Here is an 18,499-nt window from a genome sequence, read left to right on the forward strand (position 1 = left end):
GAAGGAAGGTAAAAGTGTCAAAGGTGCGCAATGAGCCAGAAGGGAGAGCAGTGGTTACCTGGTGTGTGTGTGGGGGGTGGGGAGGGGCGGGACCCAAGCAGAGGATGACGCGGTTGTGCACACCTAACCAGCACGGGGCGGGGGGGCAAGCAGTACGGAATACTTTCCCTGCCTACTTAGCGTTTTTGATTAGCCAGGTGTCTGCAGAGACATTTCAGAATGAAGGGGCAGAAGGACCTCCGAGAGGTGATGGATGCGGGCCCATGTGGGATGACCATCACGTTCCCCCCTTACCTACCACTTGTCACCAGCCAAGGGGAGCATAACCCACTGGTGTCACAGAAATCAGCGTGTTCCCCAAGTCATGAATCAGACACCTCAGTGGGAAGCCTTGGGGCTATTAAGGATTCAAACAGGAGCAGGGTACAGAGAACACAAACAACACAGTGGCACGAGAGTCTGTCCCAGTGAGCAAAGACCTTAGGCAGCAAAGACATGAGGCAGCAATGGAGGAAGGTGCATAGGAGGGCCCCACATTGTTGAAACCCTGGCGACGACCAGGCTGGGAGCAGCAGACAAACCTCTTAGGCCTGAGGCCACAAAACAGTGGAGGGTGGGGGCCAGGAGGGTGGGGACTCGGGGTGGGGTTGGGGTGTGCGGACCCTGTAGGGACATATGGGCCAGACAACTTGCACGCTGCAAGGCCTTCTGAGTCCTCTGAGGCCTCTTTGGGGCTCAACAAAATAAGTGGTGTACCCCGTTGGAACAGGAGAGGCACCTGGTCACGAAGGAAACCATCAGGGTCTCCTTCAGAGGTGCACAGACTCAGAGGCAGCAGCTCTTACACCTAAAGCCACAGGTCCCCCCAGAGGTACTGTGGCAGAGCAGAGACTCGCCAAGCCCAAGGCACTTTCGAAGGCACAGCTGTGCATGTCTGTGCACAGGCACAGCTGCTAGATTGCAGACGAACGGCATAAGCAGACAGAGGCAGGCAAGGGCATGGTCAGGGAATCAGGGACCCGGAAGCAATGGGGCGGGGGGCTGTGGTCAGACAAAATCCTTTCTCTATCTGGAGAAGAACATGAAGAACCCGAGAGGCTGGGGTACATTCACGTGCTGCCGAACCCCAGAGCCCTATAAGCCTGCCAATTCCTATGGTGGGCCTCTCTGAACAGGCAGCACAAGTGCCGGCAGGCGTGTGTGTGTGTGTGTGTTGGTTCTCGCGAGTGGTTGTGCCTGTAGGACGGTGTGATAGTAGCTTTAAGTGATGCCTCAGTATATGCTGGTGAGTGAGAGTGTGGGAAGGAGCATGTCAATGGGTCTGTCGCTACATGCAAAGCTATGCGTCAGTACAGGTGAGTGAGCAGGTGTGTCCTAGGAGCATATCAGCATGTGTGTCAGTTCCAGCAGGTGAGTGTGAGGGTCAGTTGGCGTGTATGAATGTGTCCGGCAGTACATGCGATTATGCATGTCGACAGGAGCAGGGGAGTGTGTGTTAGGCACACAGGCGCCCATGTGTGTATGTTTGAAGGTATGAGTGTGTACTTCAGGATGTGCGAGTATGTGTAACCATAGCCATGTGTGTGGGTGGTTTGTGTGCGTATGTGTGCGTGTGCCGGTGCGGGCGCCTCTGGTAAGTTTGAGCGTGTGGGTCCGTACCAGTGAGTGAGTGAGTGCCAGTATGGGAAAGCGTGTCACTCACCAAGGGCCAGTGTGTGTGTGTTTGTTGGTTTGAGCGTGTGACAGACAGTATGGGAATGGGTGTCCATTTGAGGGAGAGAGTGTGTGTTGTTAGGAACTGGTGTCAGAGAGCTGTAACGGGTAGGTGATCAAGTGCCAGTGTGAGTGTCAGCTGCAGTGTGCTGGTGAGGTTGTAGTAGGAACCCTCCACCTCCACTTTGGAGAACAACCCTAACACTGTATGCTAAGTAAACATGAACAGTAAATATCTCCTACCAAATATCTCTTAATCTTACCCCTGGTAGGGTGGGCCTCCAAAAATATCCCAAATTTCCACCTGAAAGTCCCCAAATCACACTGACTACACATCCTCTCCAAGGCAGACATCCTCTTAAATGGCATCCTGGCTCCTAGGCCCATATATACATGTCAGAGGGTTCCTGAAGTCCATCCTTCTTCCACAGAAGTTTCTCTTGGGCTTTAGGGGCCCCATTCTCCTGCTACTCCATGCACAGGCCAATGTGAGTCTTTCTGTTGGTCATAAACCAAAGCTACAAAGCAGCAAAGCCGCAGCTAATGCTGTCATCACCAGCAACACGGGCCTGGATTCAGCCAAGTTCAGCGCATGAAGCCAAAGAGGTCCCAGAGGCTGTCTGTCTGTTTACCAAACAGGGGCCTGAACCTTAGTATCCCTTCAAATCTACATACTATCATAAGGAGTGATTCTTTGTGGGTGTTGTACTCCTTCTAAACCATCTTCCCTAGGGTTCAAATGAGGGCTGTCGTAGGCACAGTGCTTTGGAAGTGGGCAGAGTCTACAAGACGACAAGACACAGTGGGCAAGACACAGGTAAGACTGAGGGTTCCTCAATGCCATCATGTCCTAGCAGCATGCTTAATTAATATGCCTCTTCATGGAGTGATATTCTAAATGAGGTGATGGGGGCAGTTTAGGGAAGTTACCAAGAAGGATTTCCGAGTTCACTGCGTCCCATGTTTACAATCAGGTGTCACCCGCATCCAAGTCCATAAACCAGAGGGCAGTCTGAAGGCTGGCAGGGCAGAGTGTACTCCACAACGAAATACAGAGGAGAAGTTGCACCTGAAAGGTTAGGGATGTCAGAAAGTTGGTGGTGGGGGGGTTGCTGCGGGCAGGAGGAGGGAGGGAATCGCAAGAGGTGCAGGCAGAGAAATGGACCCTCCCACCAGGGGACTCAACGGGGATTAATAATCCCATAATATTGGGCTTTAAACACCAGAGGGACTAAATTCCATTAGTTCATATAACCAGTGGGACTGGGAGCCTCGAGATTTGGAGGTTGGTAGATGTGGCACTGGGAGAGCTGGATGGGCAAGTGATAGCTAGGTTACTGTGCTTAAGGAGACAGACCCTGCATGGAGAGACAGCATACACAAAGCAGTTTACACAGTGTCATGGGCAAACAGGGCATAGATCTGTTCAACTGATTTCAAAAACAAGGAGCTGGCAGCCCCATTATGCTCTCCCACTAGGCAACATAGGTACCGAGATGCCTGCAGGGGAAGGACTGCACAGACGCTGGCTATCTGACCTGCTGATAGTGCTTCATCCCCAAGTTCTCCTGGGGACTGCATACTGCAAGCATGCAAAGCACCTCAGCCTGAGGTTAGGGCAAATGTTGTTGAAATCATATGGGTACCATGCCCCTCTGCTGGGCACACAGCTGCCACACATGCCATGACCAGCTACCATGCTGCAGCTGGCCTCATACCCTGGTGCCGCGCACCAGACACCTTTGTGTTCAGGTGCCAGCTGCCACAGTGTGCTTCAGGACATCTAGCACAGGGCCAATGGCTCAGGGAGGCCTGGGTGGCTCGGTGGTGGAGCGTCGACCTTTGGATCAGGGAGTGATCCTGTGTTCCTGAGATGGAGTCCTACATTGGGCTCCTCCTGGGGAGCCTGCATCTCCCTCTGTGTCTCTGTCTCTCTCTGTGTCTCCCATGAATAAATACATAAAATCTTTTTTAAAAAACGACTAATGGCCCAGCATGAATTTTGACAACACAACCACTCTGCTCCCTAGTTGCCCGAAAGGAACCCCCTGACTGCCAAGACCTAGCCTGTCTGGGTCTTACGAACAGTGCACCACGAACAAGCACAGTGCACAACAGGCAGAAAGTCACTGCCTCCAATGGCACTGAACACAAAAGCCACTCAGACACAACAGTAGGCCGGGAGCAGCTAACATACAATTCTCTCCTGATTTGTCATGTTCTGGAACAGGGGACAGTGCACTGCGGGACACTCGTGATCTCTTCTTCAGAAAGTCACTACTTTCAAAACAACACAAGAAGTTGTTCCTGTCTCATGACCCTGAGATGAAGAGTCACATGCTCTGCTGACTGAGCCAGCCAGGCACCCTCAGAATGAATTTTTTTTTTAAAAAAAGGAGACCCAGCAATATGCCTCTTTGCTAGAGAATGATTTTGTACCCAAACAAAATGTTTGTTTCAATGTGAAACATTGAAAGTGAGGGAGTAGAGAACCTTGATAATGCAAAGGACATCAACGTAAAGCTACAGCAGTGTCGGACAAACTAGACTTTCAACCAAAGGCTGTAGTAAGAGATGAAGAAGGACATTATATCATTCTAAAGAGGTCTATCCAACCAGAAGATGTAACAATTGTAAATACACTTATGTCCCTAATTAGGGGGTAGCCAAATTTATAAACCAATTAATAGCAAAATTAATGAAACTCACTGACACTAATATAGTAATAGTATGGGACTTTAACATTCACTCAGAGCAATAGAGAGGTCATCTAAGCAGAATGTCAACAAGGAAACAAAGGCTTTGAATAACACATTGGACCATATGGACTTTGCAGATATATTCAGAACATTTCATCATAAAGAAGAGGACTACACATTCTTTTTGAGTGCACATGGAAAATTATCCAGATGAAATCACATACTGGGCCACAAATTAGCTCTCAATCCCGTACAAAATATTGAGATTGTACTACGTGTATTTGCAGACCACAATGCTTTAAACCTTAAAGTCAAGGACAAGGAGAAATTTCAAAGGGACACAAATATACAGAATGCTAAAGAGCATCCTAGTAAAGAATGAATGGATCAACCAGGAAGTTACAGAAGAATTTAAAAAGTAGATAGAAACAGATAAAGATGGGTATGTGACAGTTCAGAACCTTTGGGATACAGCAAATGCAGTCCTAAGAGGGAAGTATATAGCAATATAGGGCATTCTCTAGGAACAAGAAAAGTCTCAAGCACATAATCTAAACTTAGCCAAAAGGAGCTATGGGAAAACTCATATAAAGCCTAAATCCAGCAGAAAAGTGATAAATTATAAAGATGAGAGATATAGAAAACAATGATATAGAAATATTTAAAAAAATGAAAAGCAAGAGCAGATAAACTAAGCTAGGAGTTATTACTTTGAAACAAGTACTAATACTCAATAAACCCCTAGCCAGACTTATCAAAAAAGAAAAGAGAAAGGACCCAAACTAATAAAATAATGAAAGAGGAGAGATCACAACCAACACCAAAGAAACACAAACAATTAGAAGAGAATATTATGAGCAATTATATGCCAACAAATTAGATCTAGAAGAAATTGATAAATGCCTACAAATATACAAACTATCAAAATTGAAACAGGGAGAAGTAGAAAACCTGAAACAGACCCATAAGTGGCAAAGAAATTGAAGCAGTAACCAAAAATCTCCCAACCAATGAGTCCAAGAAAAGATGGATTTCCAGTGGAATTCCACCAAACATTTAAAGAAGAACTAATACCCATTCTTCTGAAACTATCTCAAAAAATAGAAATTGAAGGATTACTTCCAAGCCCATTCAAGAAGACAAGCATTGCCTTCCTCCCAAAACCAAAGACCCTACCACAAAGGAGAATTACAGAGCAATAACCCTGACGAACATGGATGCAAAAATTCTCACCAAGATATTAGCCAAAAGGATCCAACAGTACTTTAAAAGAATTATTCACCACGACCTACTGAGATTTATTCCTGGGCTGCAAGGGTGGCTCAACACCTCCATTTCAATCGATGTGTTACACCACATTAATAAGAGAAAGGACAGGAACCATTGATCCTCTCAATCGATGTAGAAAAAGCCTCTGACTATGTACGGCATCCTTTCTTGATAAAAACTCTCTGTAGTCTAGGGATGGAAGGAACCTACCTCCATATCATAAAAGCCCTCTATGCAAAGCCCGCAGCAAATATCATTCCCAGTGAGGAGAAACAGTTTCCCAGTTGGGAAAATCCAAATCAAAACCAGTGAGTTAAGTTACCACCTCACACGAGACGGGATGTCTCAAATCAACAATTCATGAAGGAAGAGACACTGGCAAGGATGTGGAGAGGAGGAACACTCTTACACGGTTGGTGGGATTGCAAGCTGGTCTAGCCATACTGGAAAACAGTGTGGAAGTTCCACAAAAATAGTAAAAAATAGAGCTGCCCTATGACCCAGCAGTTGCAATATTAAGGTATCAAAGGGTACAAGCATAGAGTTTTGAAAGGGGAACATGCACTGTAGTGTTTCTACAGCAACATCCACAATAGCCAAACTATGAGCAGAACCCAGATGTCCAATGACAGATGAATGGATAAAGAAGAAGTGGTATACATATACAATGAGATATTACTCAGTCAGTGAAAGGAAAGAAATCCTGTCATTTGCAATGATGTGGATGGAATTAGAGGGCATTATGCTAAGAGGTGTAAGTCAGTCTGAGAATGACATATGATCATATGATTTCACGCATATGTGGAATTTAAGAATCAAAACAGATGAACATGGGGAAACAGAGGGAGAAATAAAGTAAAACAAATTCTGAAAGGGAGGCAAATCCCAAGACAGGCCGCACTCTAGGAAACAAACTGAGGGTTGCTGGAGGGGGGGAGGTGGATGGGGGATGGGATAACTGAAGAGATGGGCAGTAAAGAGAGTACTTTAATGTATGCAATTGATGAATCATTAAGACCTACCTCTGAAGCTAATATAACAGTACTTTTTAATTAAATTTAATTTAAACATAAAATAAAATTTTTACAAAAGGAAAACTTTGTGTTCCCAAAGGAGATGTGATAGAGGTTAAAGCAGAAAACTCATTTAGAGAAATAAGTGCTGAAACTTTACAAATCCAAAAACAAGAATTGAACAGAGAAGTCCGTGAATCTACTAGAACACCCTGTTATGTCAATGTGAAAATACCATCTTCAAAATGCATATATTAGAAACGTTAAAAAGCAAGAATAAATCAAGATTTATAAAAGCATCCAGGGAAACAAGGAATAAACTACAGAAGAACACCCATTAAGCTCTCAATGCATTATATGTAGAAAAAAACAGAACAGGAGAGATTGGAAATTCTTATCCAATGGATGTTCAAAGGGGATATTTTACACAGCAAATTTGTCTGGTCAGGACACGTGGGGTGGGCAGAGTTTTCTGCTGGTCCTCTGGGAAGGGGCTCCCACACTGGGACTGAGGCAAACTTGAGCCAGAAGGGTAATACTGCTGGTGTGCTTGGGTGTGGGACCTATTATAAGCAAGTAAGGCAGTCGTTGGCATTGTGCTTTACTGGAGGTATGTGGCTCTGTGTTTATGCAGAGGTACAGGGGAGGGAAAGGGTCCCAGCTAGCTCCTTTGTCCTTGGAGATGGATCTCTGGTGCTTGCTGCTCTCAGAGAAGCACTCCAAGGAGAGCAAATTATCTGTCTCCTGTGTGTCCCAAGTATTTTTCAGATCACTGTTCCTGTGCTATCTGGCTCCAGTTGCTCTTTGCCTGCCTTCTCTCCAGGAGCAGAACAGTGTCCTCTGGATCCCATCCCCCAGCCCAGCATAGTGGCTTGTAAAATTCTAGGTTTGGGACCCCTGAGTGATCAGTGGCTGAACATCTGCCTTCAGCTCAGGGAGTGATTCTGGGGTCTGAGATTGAGTTCTTCATGGGGCTCCCCGCAGAACTCCCCTCCCTCTGTGTCTCTACCTCTCTCTCTGTGTGTCTCTCATAATCAAGTAAATACAATATTTTTTAAAAACAAAAAATAATAACAAAACTCTAGATTTTAGGGACATGGTGTGGGCAAGGATCTTCACTGGTTTTCTGGGGCTGAGGGAGGTTTCAGACAGAAGGGCAGTCATGTCAAATCACAGGTGTGTGGGACTGAAGCATTTCTTCCCCACACCATGTCTCTACATTTCCCACCTTCTTCAGTGTACCTTCTTCTTGCTCTTCAGTTGTGGAGTTTGTTCTTTCTGTCTTCAGGTCCATACTAGGGTATTTAGGATGATTTGGTTGTTATCCACCTGTGGTAGAAGGATAAGAAAACCCTAGGGTCCTATATCATCATCATCTTAGCTCTTTCTCCACTTTCTTTGTTTTAAAAACAACAAACAACAACAACAACAACAACAACAACACCCTTAATTTCAGTGTTCATTCTATTGTTCCAATCTCCATTTCATTAATTTCTTCTGAATACTGTTACCTTCTTCCTTCTAACTTTGGTCTTAGATTGTTTCTTATTTTCTAGGTTCTTCTTTTTCCTTCTTGCCTTGCCTTTATTTTTATTTTTAGTATATTTTTAAATTTGATTTTGACTTGCCAACATATAGTATAACACTATACTCATCCTGTGATGTGCTCATCCTGTCCAGTACCCCCCCTCAGTCCCTAGGTTCTTGAGGTATAAAGTCAGGTTGCTTATTGATCTTCTCTTTAAAAAATTGGTATTTATTGCAGAAAAATTCTTTCCTAGAATTGTTTTTCTGCATTCCCTAGGTTTAGAATAGAAACATGCTTTATTGGTATTTCATTTGTTTAAACATATTTCCTATGTCCCTTATAAGTACTTTTTGGACTTACTGGTTGTTCAGGCAAATATTGTTGGTTTTCCACATACTTGTAAATTTCCTGGTCTATCTCCTGTTATTGATTTCTAATTTCATGGCTTTGTGGTCAGAAAAGGAGCTTCATATGATCTCAATCTCCTTAAATTTGCTGAGAATTGTCTTGTGGCCTCTCATACAAACTATTTTGGAGAATGTTCCATGCCAACGTGAAGAGAATGTGTATTCCACTATTGTTGAATGGATTGTTCTATAAATGTCTGCTAGGTCCACTGGGTCTACAGCATCTTTCAGATCCAAGCTTTTGTGTTTATGATCTCTGAATGACTTATGCATTTATTGGCAGCTTGGCTCACTGGCTTGTCTGCCTTCCTCCCTCCCTCCCTTCCCTCCCTCCCTCCCTCCCTCCCTCCCTCCCTCCCTCCTTCCCTTCCCCCTTCCCCGCTTCCCTCCCTCCCTCCCTCCCTCCCTCCCCCCCTTTCCATCCTCCCTCCCTTCCTCCCTCCTACCTCCCTCCCTTCCTCTCTCCCTCCCTTCCCTCCCTCCCCCTTCCTCCTTTCCCTCCCTCCCCTCCCTCCCTTCCCTCCCTCCTTCCCTTCCTTCTATCCTTTCTTTTTGATGGTCTCTCTCAGTTAAAATCTTTTTGTTTTGAGATACATCCATTTGCTTATTTTTCCTTCTGTTTACCCTGAGAAAACATTTTCTAAAAACATCGCTAAGATCAATGTCAAAGAGCTTAAAGTCTATGTTTCCTTGCGGAGTTTTATAGTTTTCAGTCTTACATTTATTTCTTAATCCATTTTTATTCTATTTTTGTGTATAGAGTAAGAAAATAGCCCAGTTTCATTCTTTTGCGTGCACCTCGCACTTTTCCCAATACCACTTAGAGAAGAAAGTATCTTTCTGAGCTGTATTTTCTTACCTCCTTTGCCATACATAAAATGATGATATAAGTGTGAACTAATTTCTGGGCTCTGTACTCTTGAGCTGTCTGTTTTTTGGGCCAGTATCATACTGCTACAATCACTATTAGTATTGCAGTATATATCCAAATCCAAGAGGGAGATACCTCCACGTTAGCTTTTCATTCTGAATATGGCTTTTCTACACATCCATGCCAGTACCTGTTTGTTCTTGTGGAGTTAATTTTAGGCTGTGGAAATTTAGGCAGGTGTGAGATGAAATTACTTTTTAAAAAAAAATTTAAATTCAATTGGCCAACATATAGTACATCAATAGTTTCAGATGTAGCTTTCAAGAATTCATCAGTTGTGTATAACATGCAGTGCTCATTACATCACGTGCCCATCACCCAGTTACCCTACCTCCCCCCCCCTTCATCTCCCCTACGGAACCCCTCAGTTTTCTTCTCAGGAATAAGAGTCTCTCATGGTCTGTCTTCCTCTCTGATTTTTCTCCATTCAGTTTCCTCTCCTCCAATAATCACTTGCAGTGTTTCTTATCTTCTGCATATGAGTGAAACCATATGATAACTGAGTGGTTATCACTGAATGACTATTTCACTTAGCATAATACCATACAGGTCCATCTACATCAGTGTAAGTGGGAGGTATTCATTCTTTCTGATGGAGGAGTACTATTCCATTATATACATCTACATATCACATATACACACTCTGACACACCACATCTTCTTTATCCATTCATCTGTCAATGGACATAATGGCTCCTTCCACAGTTTGGATTGTGAACATTGCTGCTATGAACACTGGGGTGCACGTGCCCCTTTGGATCACTACATCTGTATCTTTGGGGTAAATAAGTGGTAGTGCAATTGCTAGGTGGTAGGGTAGCTCATTTTTAACTTGAGTAATATCCACACTGCTCTCCAAGTGGCTGCACCAGCTTGCATTCCCACAAACAGTGCAAAAGGATTCCTTTCCCCACATTCTCTGCCACCATTTATTTTTCCCGTCTGTTGACTTCAGCCATTCTCACTGGTATAAAGTGGTGTATCTCTGTGCCTTTGATGTGTATTTCCCTGAAGGCAAGTGAAATGGAGCATTGTTTCATGTACCTGTTGGCCATTGTTTCTGTTGGCCATCTGTCGGTTGTTTGTTTGTTTGTTTGTTTGTTTTGCAGAAATGCCTGTTCCTGTCTTCTTCATTTCTGCCCATTTCCTGACTGGATTATTTGGTTCAGGGCTGTTGAGTTTGATAAGTACCTTTCTTCAGAATTTTATTTATTTATTCATATCACACACACACACAAACACAAACACACAGAGGGAGAGAGAGGGGCAGAGGGAGAGGGAGGCTCCATGCAGGGAGCCCAATGTGGGACTCAACCCTAGGACTCCTGGATCACTCCCTGAGCCAAAGGCAGATGCTCAACCACTGAGCCACCCAGGTGTCCCTAACAAGTTCTTTGTACATCTTGGATACTAGCCATCTATCTGATCTGTCATCTGCAAATAACTTCTCCCATCCTGTAGGTTACCTTTCAGTTTTGTTGACTGTTTCTGTTGTTGTGCAGAAGATTTTTATCTCGTTGAAATCCCAAAAGTTCATTTTTGCTATTGTTTCTCTTGGCTTTAGAGAGGTGTGTAGCAAGAAGTTGCTGTGGCTGAGGTCATAAAAGTTGCTGCCGCCTTATTAAAAAGAAGAGAGAGAAGACTCAAATTAATAAAATCATGAATGAGAAAGGAAGATCACTACCAACACCAAGGAAATACAAACAATTTTAAGAACATCGTATGAGCAGCTATATGCCAATAAATTAGTCAATCTAGAAGAAATGGATGCATTTCTGGAAAACCACAAACTACCGAAACTGGAACAGGAAGAAATAGAAAACCTGAACAGGCCAATAACCAGGGAGGAAATTGAAGCAGTCATCAAAAACCTCCCAACACACAAAACTCCAGGGCCAGACATCTTCCCTGGGAAATTCTATCAACATTGAAAGAAGAAACAACACCTATTCTACTAAAGCTGTTTGGAAAGATAGAAAGAGATGGAGTACTTCCAACTCATTCTATGAGGCCAACATCAACTTAACTCCAATACCAGACAAAGACAACAACATAAAGGAGAATTACAGACCAATATCCCTGATGAACATGGATGGAAAAATTCTCAACAAGATACTAGCCAATAGGATCCAACAATACATTAAGAAGATGATTCACCATGACCAAGTAGGATTTATCCCTGGGATGCAAGCTGGTTCAACAACTCGTAAAACAATCAATGTGATTGATCATATCAGCAAGAGAAAAAACAAGAAACATATGATCCTCTCAACAAAGATAAACTCAAAATGGATGATATATCTAAATGTGAGACAAGATCCCATCAGAATCCTAGAGGAGAACACAGGCAACACCCTTTTTGAACTTGGCCACAGCAACTTCTTGCAAGACACATCCATGAAGGCAAAAGAAACAAAAGCAAAAATGAATTATTGGGACTTCATCAAGAAGCTTTGGCACAGCAAAAGAAACAGTCCACAAATCTAAATGACAATCTACAGAAGGGGAGAAGATATCTGCAAATGACATATCAGATAAAGGGCCAGTATCCAAGATCTATAAAGAACTTATTAAACTCAACAGCAAAGAAACACACGATCCAATCATGAAATGGGCAAATGACATGTGAGGAAGACCTAGACATGGCCAAGAAGCACATGAGAAAATGCTCCACACCACTGGCCTTAAGGGAAATACAGATCAAAACCACAATGTGATACCACCTCACGCCAGTGAGAATGGGGAAAATTAACAAGGCAGGAAACCACAAATGTTGGAGAGGATGTGGAGAAAGGGGAACCCTCTTGCACTGTTGGTGGGAATGTGAGCTGGTGCAGCCACTCTGGAAAACTGTGTGGAGGTTCCTCAAAGAGTTAAAAATAGACCTGCCGTACGACTCAGCAATTGCACTGCTAGGGATTTACCACAAAGATACAGATGCAATGAAACACGGGGACACCTGCACCCCGATGTTTCTAGCAGCAATGTCCACAATAGCCAAACTGTGGAAGGAGCCTCGGTGTCCATCGAAAGATGAATGCATAAAGAAGATGTGGTCTATGTATACAATGGAATATTAATCTGCCATTAGAAACAACAAATTCCCACCATTTGCTTCTACATAATGGAACTGGAGGGTATTATGCTGAGTGAAATAATTCAATCGGAGAAGGACAAACATTATATGTTCTCATTCATTTGGGGAATATAAAAATAGTTTTCACTATTTCACTAAGGGAATAAAGGGGAAAGGAGAAAAATGAGTGGGAAATATCAGAAAGGGAGACAGAACATGAGAGACTACTAACACTACTAACACTGGGAAACGAACTAGGGGTGGTGGAAGGGGAGGTGGGTGGTGGGTGGGGGTGACTGGGTGATGGGCACTGAGGTGGGCAATTGATAGGATGAGCACCGGGTGTTTTTCTATATGTTGGCAAATTGAACACCAATAAAAAATAAATTTATATAAAAAATAAAAAGCGTTATGCCCTCGTTAAAATTTTTTTTATAAAGTTGTTGCCTCTGTTCTTCTCTAGGATTTTTTTTAAAGATTTTATTTTTTAAATTTTTATTTATTTATGATAGTCACAGAGAGTGAGAGAGAGAGAGGCAGAGACACAGGCAGAGGGAGAAGCAGGCTCCATGCACCGGGAGCCCGACGTGGGATTCGATCCCGGGTCTCCGGGATCGCGCCCTGGGCCAAAGGCAGGCGCCAAACCACTGCGCCACCCAGGGATCCCCTTCTCTAGGATTTTGATGGATTTCTGTCTCACATTTAGGTCTTTCAACCATTCTGAGGTTATCTTTGTGCCTGGTGTAAGAGAATGGTTCTTTTGCAAGTGGCTATCCAATTTCCCCAACACCATTTGTTCAATATTCTCTTTTTGGCATCATATATTCTTTCCTGCTTTGTCAAAGATGAGTTGGCCATAGAGTGAGGGTCCATTTCTGGGTTCTCTATTCTGTTCCACTGACCCATGTGTCTGTTTCTGTGCCACTACCCTACTGTCTGGATGATCACAGCTTTGTAATACAGCTTGAAGCCAGGCATTGTGATGCCACCAGCTTTGTTTTTCTTTTTCAACATTCCTCTGGCTATGTCAGGGTCTTTTCTGGTTCCATGTAAATCTTAGGATAATTTGTTCCAAGTCTGTGAAAAATGTCCATGGTATTTTGAAAAGGATGGCATTGAACGTGTAGATTGCTCTGAGCAGCACAGACCTTTTCACATTTGTTCTGCCAATCCGTAAGTGTGGAATGTTTTTCCATCTCTTTGCGTCATCCTCAATTTCTTTTAGAAGTGTTCTGTAGTTTTTAGGGGACCTTTGCCTCTTTATTTAGGTTTGTTCCTAGGTATCTAATGGGTTTTGGAGCAATTGTCAATGGGATCAATTCCTTAAAGTCTCTGACTTCTGTCTCATTGTTAATGTATGGAAATCCAAATGATTTCTGTGCATTGATTTTGTGTCCTGTCACTTTGCTGTATGAGTGCTAGCAGTTTTGGGGTGGAGTCCTATGGGTTTTCCATATGCTGTATCATGTTGTGTGCAAAGAGTGAGAGTTTGCTTCTTCTTTGCCCAACATGAATGTCTTTTATTTCTTTTTGTTGTCTGATTGCTGACTTGTCTGATTGTTGTCTGACTGGCTGAGACTTTTAGCACTATGTTGCACAACTGGGCTGAGAGTGGGCATCTCTGTCACGTTCCTGACCTTAGGGGAAAAGCTCTCAGTTTTTCCACTTTGAGAATAATACTTATGGTGGGCTTTTCATAGAGGGCTTCTATGATACTGAGGTATCCTCACACTGTGGAGAGTTTTGATCAAGAAATGATGCAGTACTTTGTCAAATACTTTTTCTGCATCAGTTGAGAGGATCCTATGGTTCTTGTCTTTCTCTTATTAATGTGAGTTATCACATTGACTTATTGTGAATACTGAACCACATCCTTACCCAGGAATGACTCCCATTTGCTCATGGTGAATAATCCTTGGAATGTTCTATTGGAGCCTATTGGCTAGTATCCTGGGGAGACTGTTGACGTCCATGTTCATCAGGGATATTGGTCTGTAATTCTCCTTCTTGATGGGGTCTTTGGTTTGAGTATCAAGGAAATGCTGGCCTCATAGAATGAGTTTGGAAATTTTCCTCCCATTTCTACTTTTTGAAACAGCTTCAGCAGAATAGGTATTACTTCTTCTTTAAATGTTGGTAGAATTCTCCTAGGAAGCCATCTGACCCTGGATTTTTGTTTCTTGGGAGTTTTCTGATGACTGTTTCGATTTCATTGCTGGTTATTGGCCTGTGCAGGGTTTCTATTTCTTCCTGTTTCAATTTTGGTAGTTTATAAGTTTCCAGGAATGCATCTATTTCTTCCAGATTGCTTATTTTGTTGGCATGTAGTTGCTCACAGTAGGTTCTTAAAATCATTTGTATTTCCTTGGTGTTGGTCACGATTGCTCCTCTTTCATTCATGATTTTATTAATTTGGGTCCTTTCTCTTTTCTTTTTGATTACTCTGGCTCAGCGTCTATCTATCTCATTAATTCTCTCAAAGAAGCATCTCCTGGTTGTGTTGATCTGGTTTCTATTTCACTCATTTCTGCTCTAATCTTGATTCTTTGTCTTCTCCTGTTTGGGTTAGGCTTTATTTGTTGTTCTTTCTTCAGCACAGGTAGGTGTAAGGTTAGCTTGTGTATTTGAGATTTTTCTAATTTTTTTGAGAGAGGCTTGTGTTGAAATGTGCTTCCGTCTTAGGGACGCCTCTGCTATATCCCAGAGGTTTTGTACAGTTGTGCTCTCATTCTCCTTAGTTTGTATGAATCTTTTTAATTCTTCTTTAATTTCCTGGCTAACCCATTCATTCTTTACTAGGATGGACTTTAACCTCCAAGTGTTTGTGTTCCTTCCAAATTTCCTCTTGTGATCAATTGAGTTAAAATTTCAAAACACTGTGGTCTGAAAATATGCAGGGAAAAATCCCAATCTTTTGGTATAATTTAGACCTGATTTGTGACCCAGTATTTGATCTATTCTGGAGAATATCCTGTGTGTATTCAGGAAGAATGTAAACTCTGCTGCATTAGAATGGAATGCTTTGTATCGATCTGTGAAGTCACCCCCCCCCCACCCCCCGCCGCCCACCTCCCCTTCCACCACCCCTAGTTCGTTTCCCAGGGTTAAGAGTCTTTCATGTTCTGTCTCCCTTTCTGATATTTCCCAGTTATTTTTTCTCCTTTCCCTTAAGGGACATTAATATTAACAATTTAGAGATTTAATAGCCTAACAGAAATTGAGGCGGACTTGGTGAAAAAGTCAAAAGTTTTTCAACCTGACTCTTGTTTTCCCTGGGAAATATGAGGGTCAGTATTTCATTCCATCTTCCTCAAGGTTGGAAACATGATTCACTTCACTTATTGAATATTTATTGTGCTAAGTAAGATTTTGAGGGATGGGAATATAGATGGCAATAAAAAGAGATAAAAGGCCTGAGCTTTATGATCTCACATTTTCTATAATGCCTTTGCTGTTATGAAGGGATGTAGGAGTGAGAATTAAAATAATCCATAACATTTTTAAGGTCAACAAAGGTACAGAGTAGTAGTATGTGTTATGTGAAAAGAAAGAAAAAAAAATTGGTATTATTTAGAGTGCAGTTAGTTAACATGACAGTGTAATATTGGTTTAAGGTGTACAATATATTGATTGAAATATTTTTTCAAGGGGTTGCCTGGGTGGCTGAGCGGTTTAGCGCCTGCCTTTGGCCCAGGGCGGGGGTCCTGGGGTCCAGGGATGGCGTCCCCCGTCGAGCTCCCTGCGGGGAGCCTGCATCTCCCTCTGCCTGTGTCTCTGCCTCTCTCTCTCTCTCTCTGTCTCTCTATTTCTCTCATGAATAAATAAAAACAAAATCTTTAAAAAAAGTAAAAAAATTTTTTTTTTCATAAGTGGATATGTACTTATGTTTAGATACATTAACTTTCATTGATTTAAAGGATTTAGTAACACAAAGTAGCAATATAAAATGGTGAGAGTAGCAATTACTGGCAGGCATTCAGATGCACCTGGGGAAAATGTTAATTACGTTTTCTAGCAAAATGAATTAATAATAGAAATGAAATGTTTCATTTACGCACGTACATGAAAATTCACAATGTTTACCCATACTGTTTATTGTGGTCCTAATAGAGGTTAATTTAAATAACAAAATTACCAGGACTTCGAGAACACACATAAAAGCTAATCAGAATAATTCTTTTTTTTTTTTTTTTTTTAAGGGTGAAGGAGTTTATATCTTTAATTAAGCTGCGAGATGGTAATTGTTCCCTGTATCATCACTGATAACTTCGTTAGATACTGTCTAAGAAAGCAGTGGATGGAGAGGCTGAAGCATTAGGATATGCAATTGATTCATTTCTGTTCCACTACATTTCTGTTCTGTTTCTGGTCATTTAAATAAGTCAGTGCGAGGGGGATCCCTGGGTGGCTCGGTGGCTGAGCGTCTGCCTTCGGCCCAGGGCGTGATCCTGGAGTCCCGGATCGAGTCCCCCATCAGGCTCCCTGCGTGGGGCCTCCTTCTCCCTGCTCCTGTGTCTCTGCCTCTCTGTCCATGTCTATCATAAATAAACAAATCTTTAAAAATAATAAATAAGTAAATGTGTACATTTGGGGGCTCAGTAATGTACCCCAAGGTGCTTTCCTTTTTTTCCCCCCAAGACTAATGATCTGGTAATTGTAGGCTATGTTTCCATAGACATGGCTATAGCGCCTCTCTCTTACCCCTTGCAGTGCCCAGGATAAAACTTTGCTTACCATCCGTCGGTCATAATGGGATTTTAGACTCCCGTCATTTCCGGTGGAGACCGGTTGAAGTCTCGCATCGCGAGACCGTGGGGCCGTGGGGTAGTCCACCGGCGGTCGTTGCTGAGGTAGTTTTCCATCTTTTAGAGAGGCAAGTACTTTGCGCCCCAGCATCCAAAATGTGTAAATTATTACTAGTTCGTTATGCCTTAATCTTGAGAGTAACTTGTTGGTATTTTAGGTCACAGTGGTTAACAGGCTTCTGTCGTTGGCTTTGTAAGTGACTCTTTAAGAATGTGAATATTTATTTTCTTTATTGACCTTGCTTCCATCTTTTCGTTTTCGAGTGAACATCCTATTTTTCTCAGCCTTTCTCCTTTCCGTTTTTCTTTGCCTCTCTCTCTATATTGTGCGCCTTTTCAAGTTTGTTTTTCATTATATCTGATTTGAGCGTGTCTTCGACTCTTAGTTTGCCCGTCCATGCTGTGCCTTTAGTGCAGTTTATACGGGTATTTCACTTTGTATTTCTTAGGTTTCCACAGTTTGGTGTGGTTTCTCTCATATTTACACAAGTTGTTACTTTTATTTGTACATTTTGGTTTTTTATTTATTTATTTATTTATTTTTATGATAGTCACACAGAGAGAGAGAGAGAGGCAGAGACACAGGCAGAGGGAGAAGCAGGCTCCATGCACCGGGAGCCCGACGTGGGACTCGATCCCGGGTCTCCAGGATCGCGCCCTGGGCCAAAGGCAGGCGCCAAACCGCTGCGCCACCTGCGCCACCCAGGGATCCCCATTTTGGTTTTCTTTTTAATCCAGTTTTAAATCTCTGACTTTTTATGTACCCATTTTTTTTTTTTTTATGTTCATCTGTTTCCATTTTTCGATGTCCTGTTTTTTATTTTAATGCTTTTATGTGGTAATCATCACTGGTTTCTTTCTGTTGATGTCATTTAGTTTGTTCATATACGTGTCCTCTCCAGTTCTTGAAGTACTTTGTTTTTCCCTACTTCTATTCTTTCCCTACTTCTATGTTAGGGAAAAGAGTTCTACAAATATAGAATGTTTACCTTGTGTCTCTGTATCTTCATGACACAAGTACTATTTTATTTGTTTTTTTGACTTTTCATATTTTTATC

General features: G+C 42.7%; 1 protein-coding gene and 2 long non-coding RNA genes across 3 annotated transcripts in view; 1 reads left to right on the forward strand and 2 right to left on the reverse strand.

Annotated features, from left to right (window-relative positions):
- Positions 1-2,537: 2,537 nt before the first annotated feature.
- On the reverse strand, positions 2,538-11,174 carry LOC140629726 (uncharacterized). Its single transcript, XR_012027532.1, has 3 exons — positions 11,027-11,174; positions 7,923-8,023; positions 2,538-2,782 (listed from the first exon to the last, which is right to left on the reverse strand). It is a non-coding gene; the product is annotated as an uncharacterized lncRNA (long non-coding RNA).
- A 5,636-nt stretch (positions 11,175-16,810) lies between these two features.
- On the reverse strand, positions 16,811-17,374 carry LOC140629724 (uncharacterized). Its single transcript, XR_012027530.1, has 2 exons — positions 17,338-17,374; positions 16,811-17,171 (listed from the first exon to the last, which is right to left on the reverse strand). It is a non-coding gene; the product is annotated as an uncharacterized lncRNA (long non-coding RNA).
- Positions 17,375-17,403: 29 nt separating this feature from the next.
- LOC140629722 (cullin-4B-like) overlaps positions 17,404-18,499 on the forward strand; it is a 62,996-nt gene continuing 61,900 nt past the window's right edge. The window contains exon 1 of the mRNA XM_072819311.1: positions 17,404-17,509. The gene's annotated coding sequence lies outside the window, so the exon portion shown is untranslated. The remainder of the gene's footprint in view (positions 17,510-18,499) is intronic.

The sequence above is a fragment of the Canis lupus genome (assembly GCF_048164855.1).
Source record: "Canis lupus baileyi chromosome Y unlocalized genomic scaffold, mCanLup2.hap1 SUPER_Y_unloc_8, whole genome shotgun sequence".
NCBI classification, from domain to species: Eukaryota; Metazoa; Chordata; class Mammalia; order Carnivora; family Canidae; genus Canis; species Canis lupus.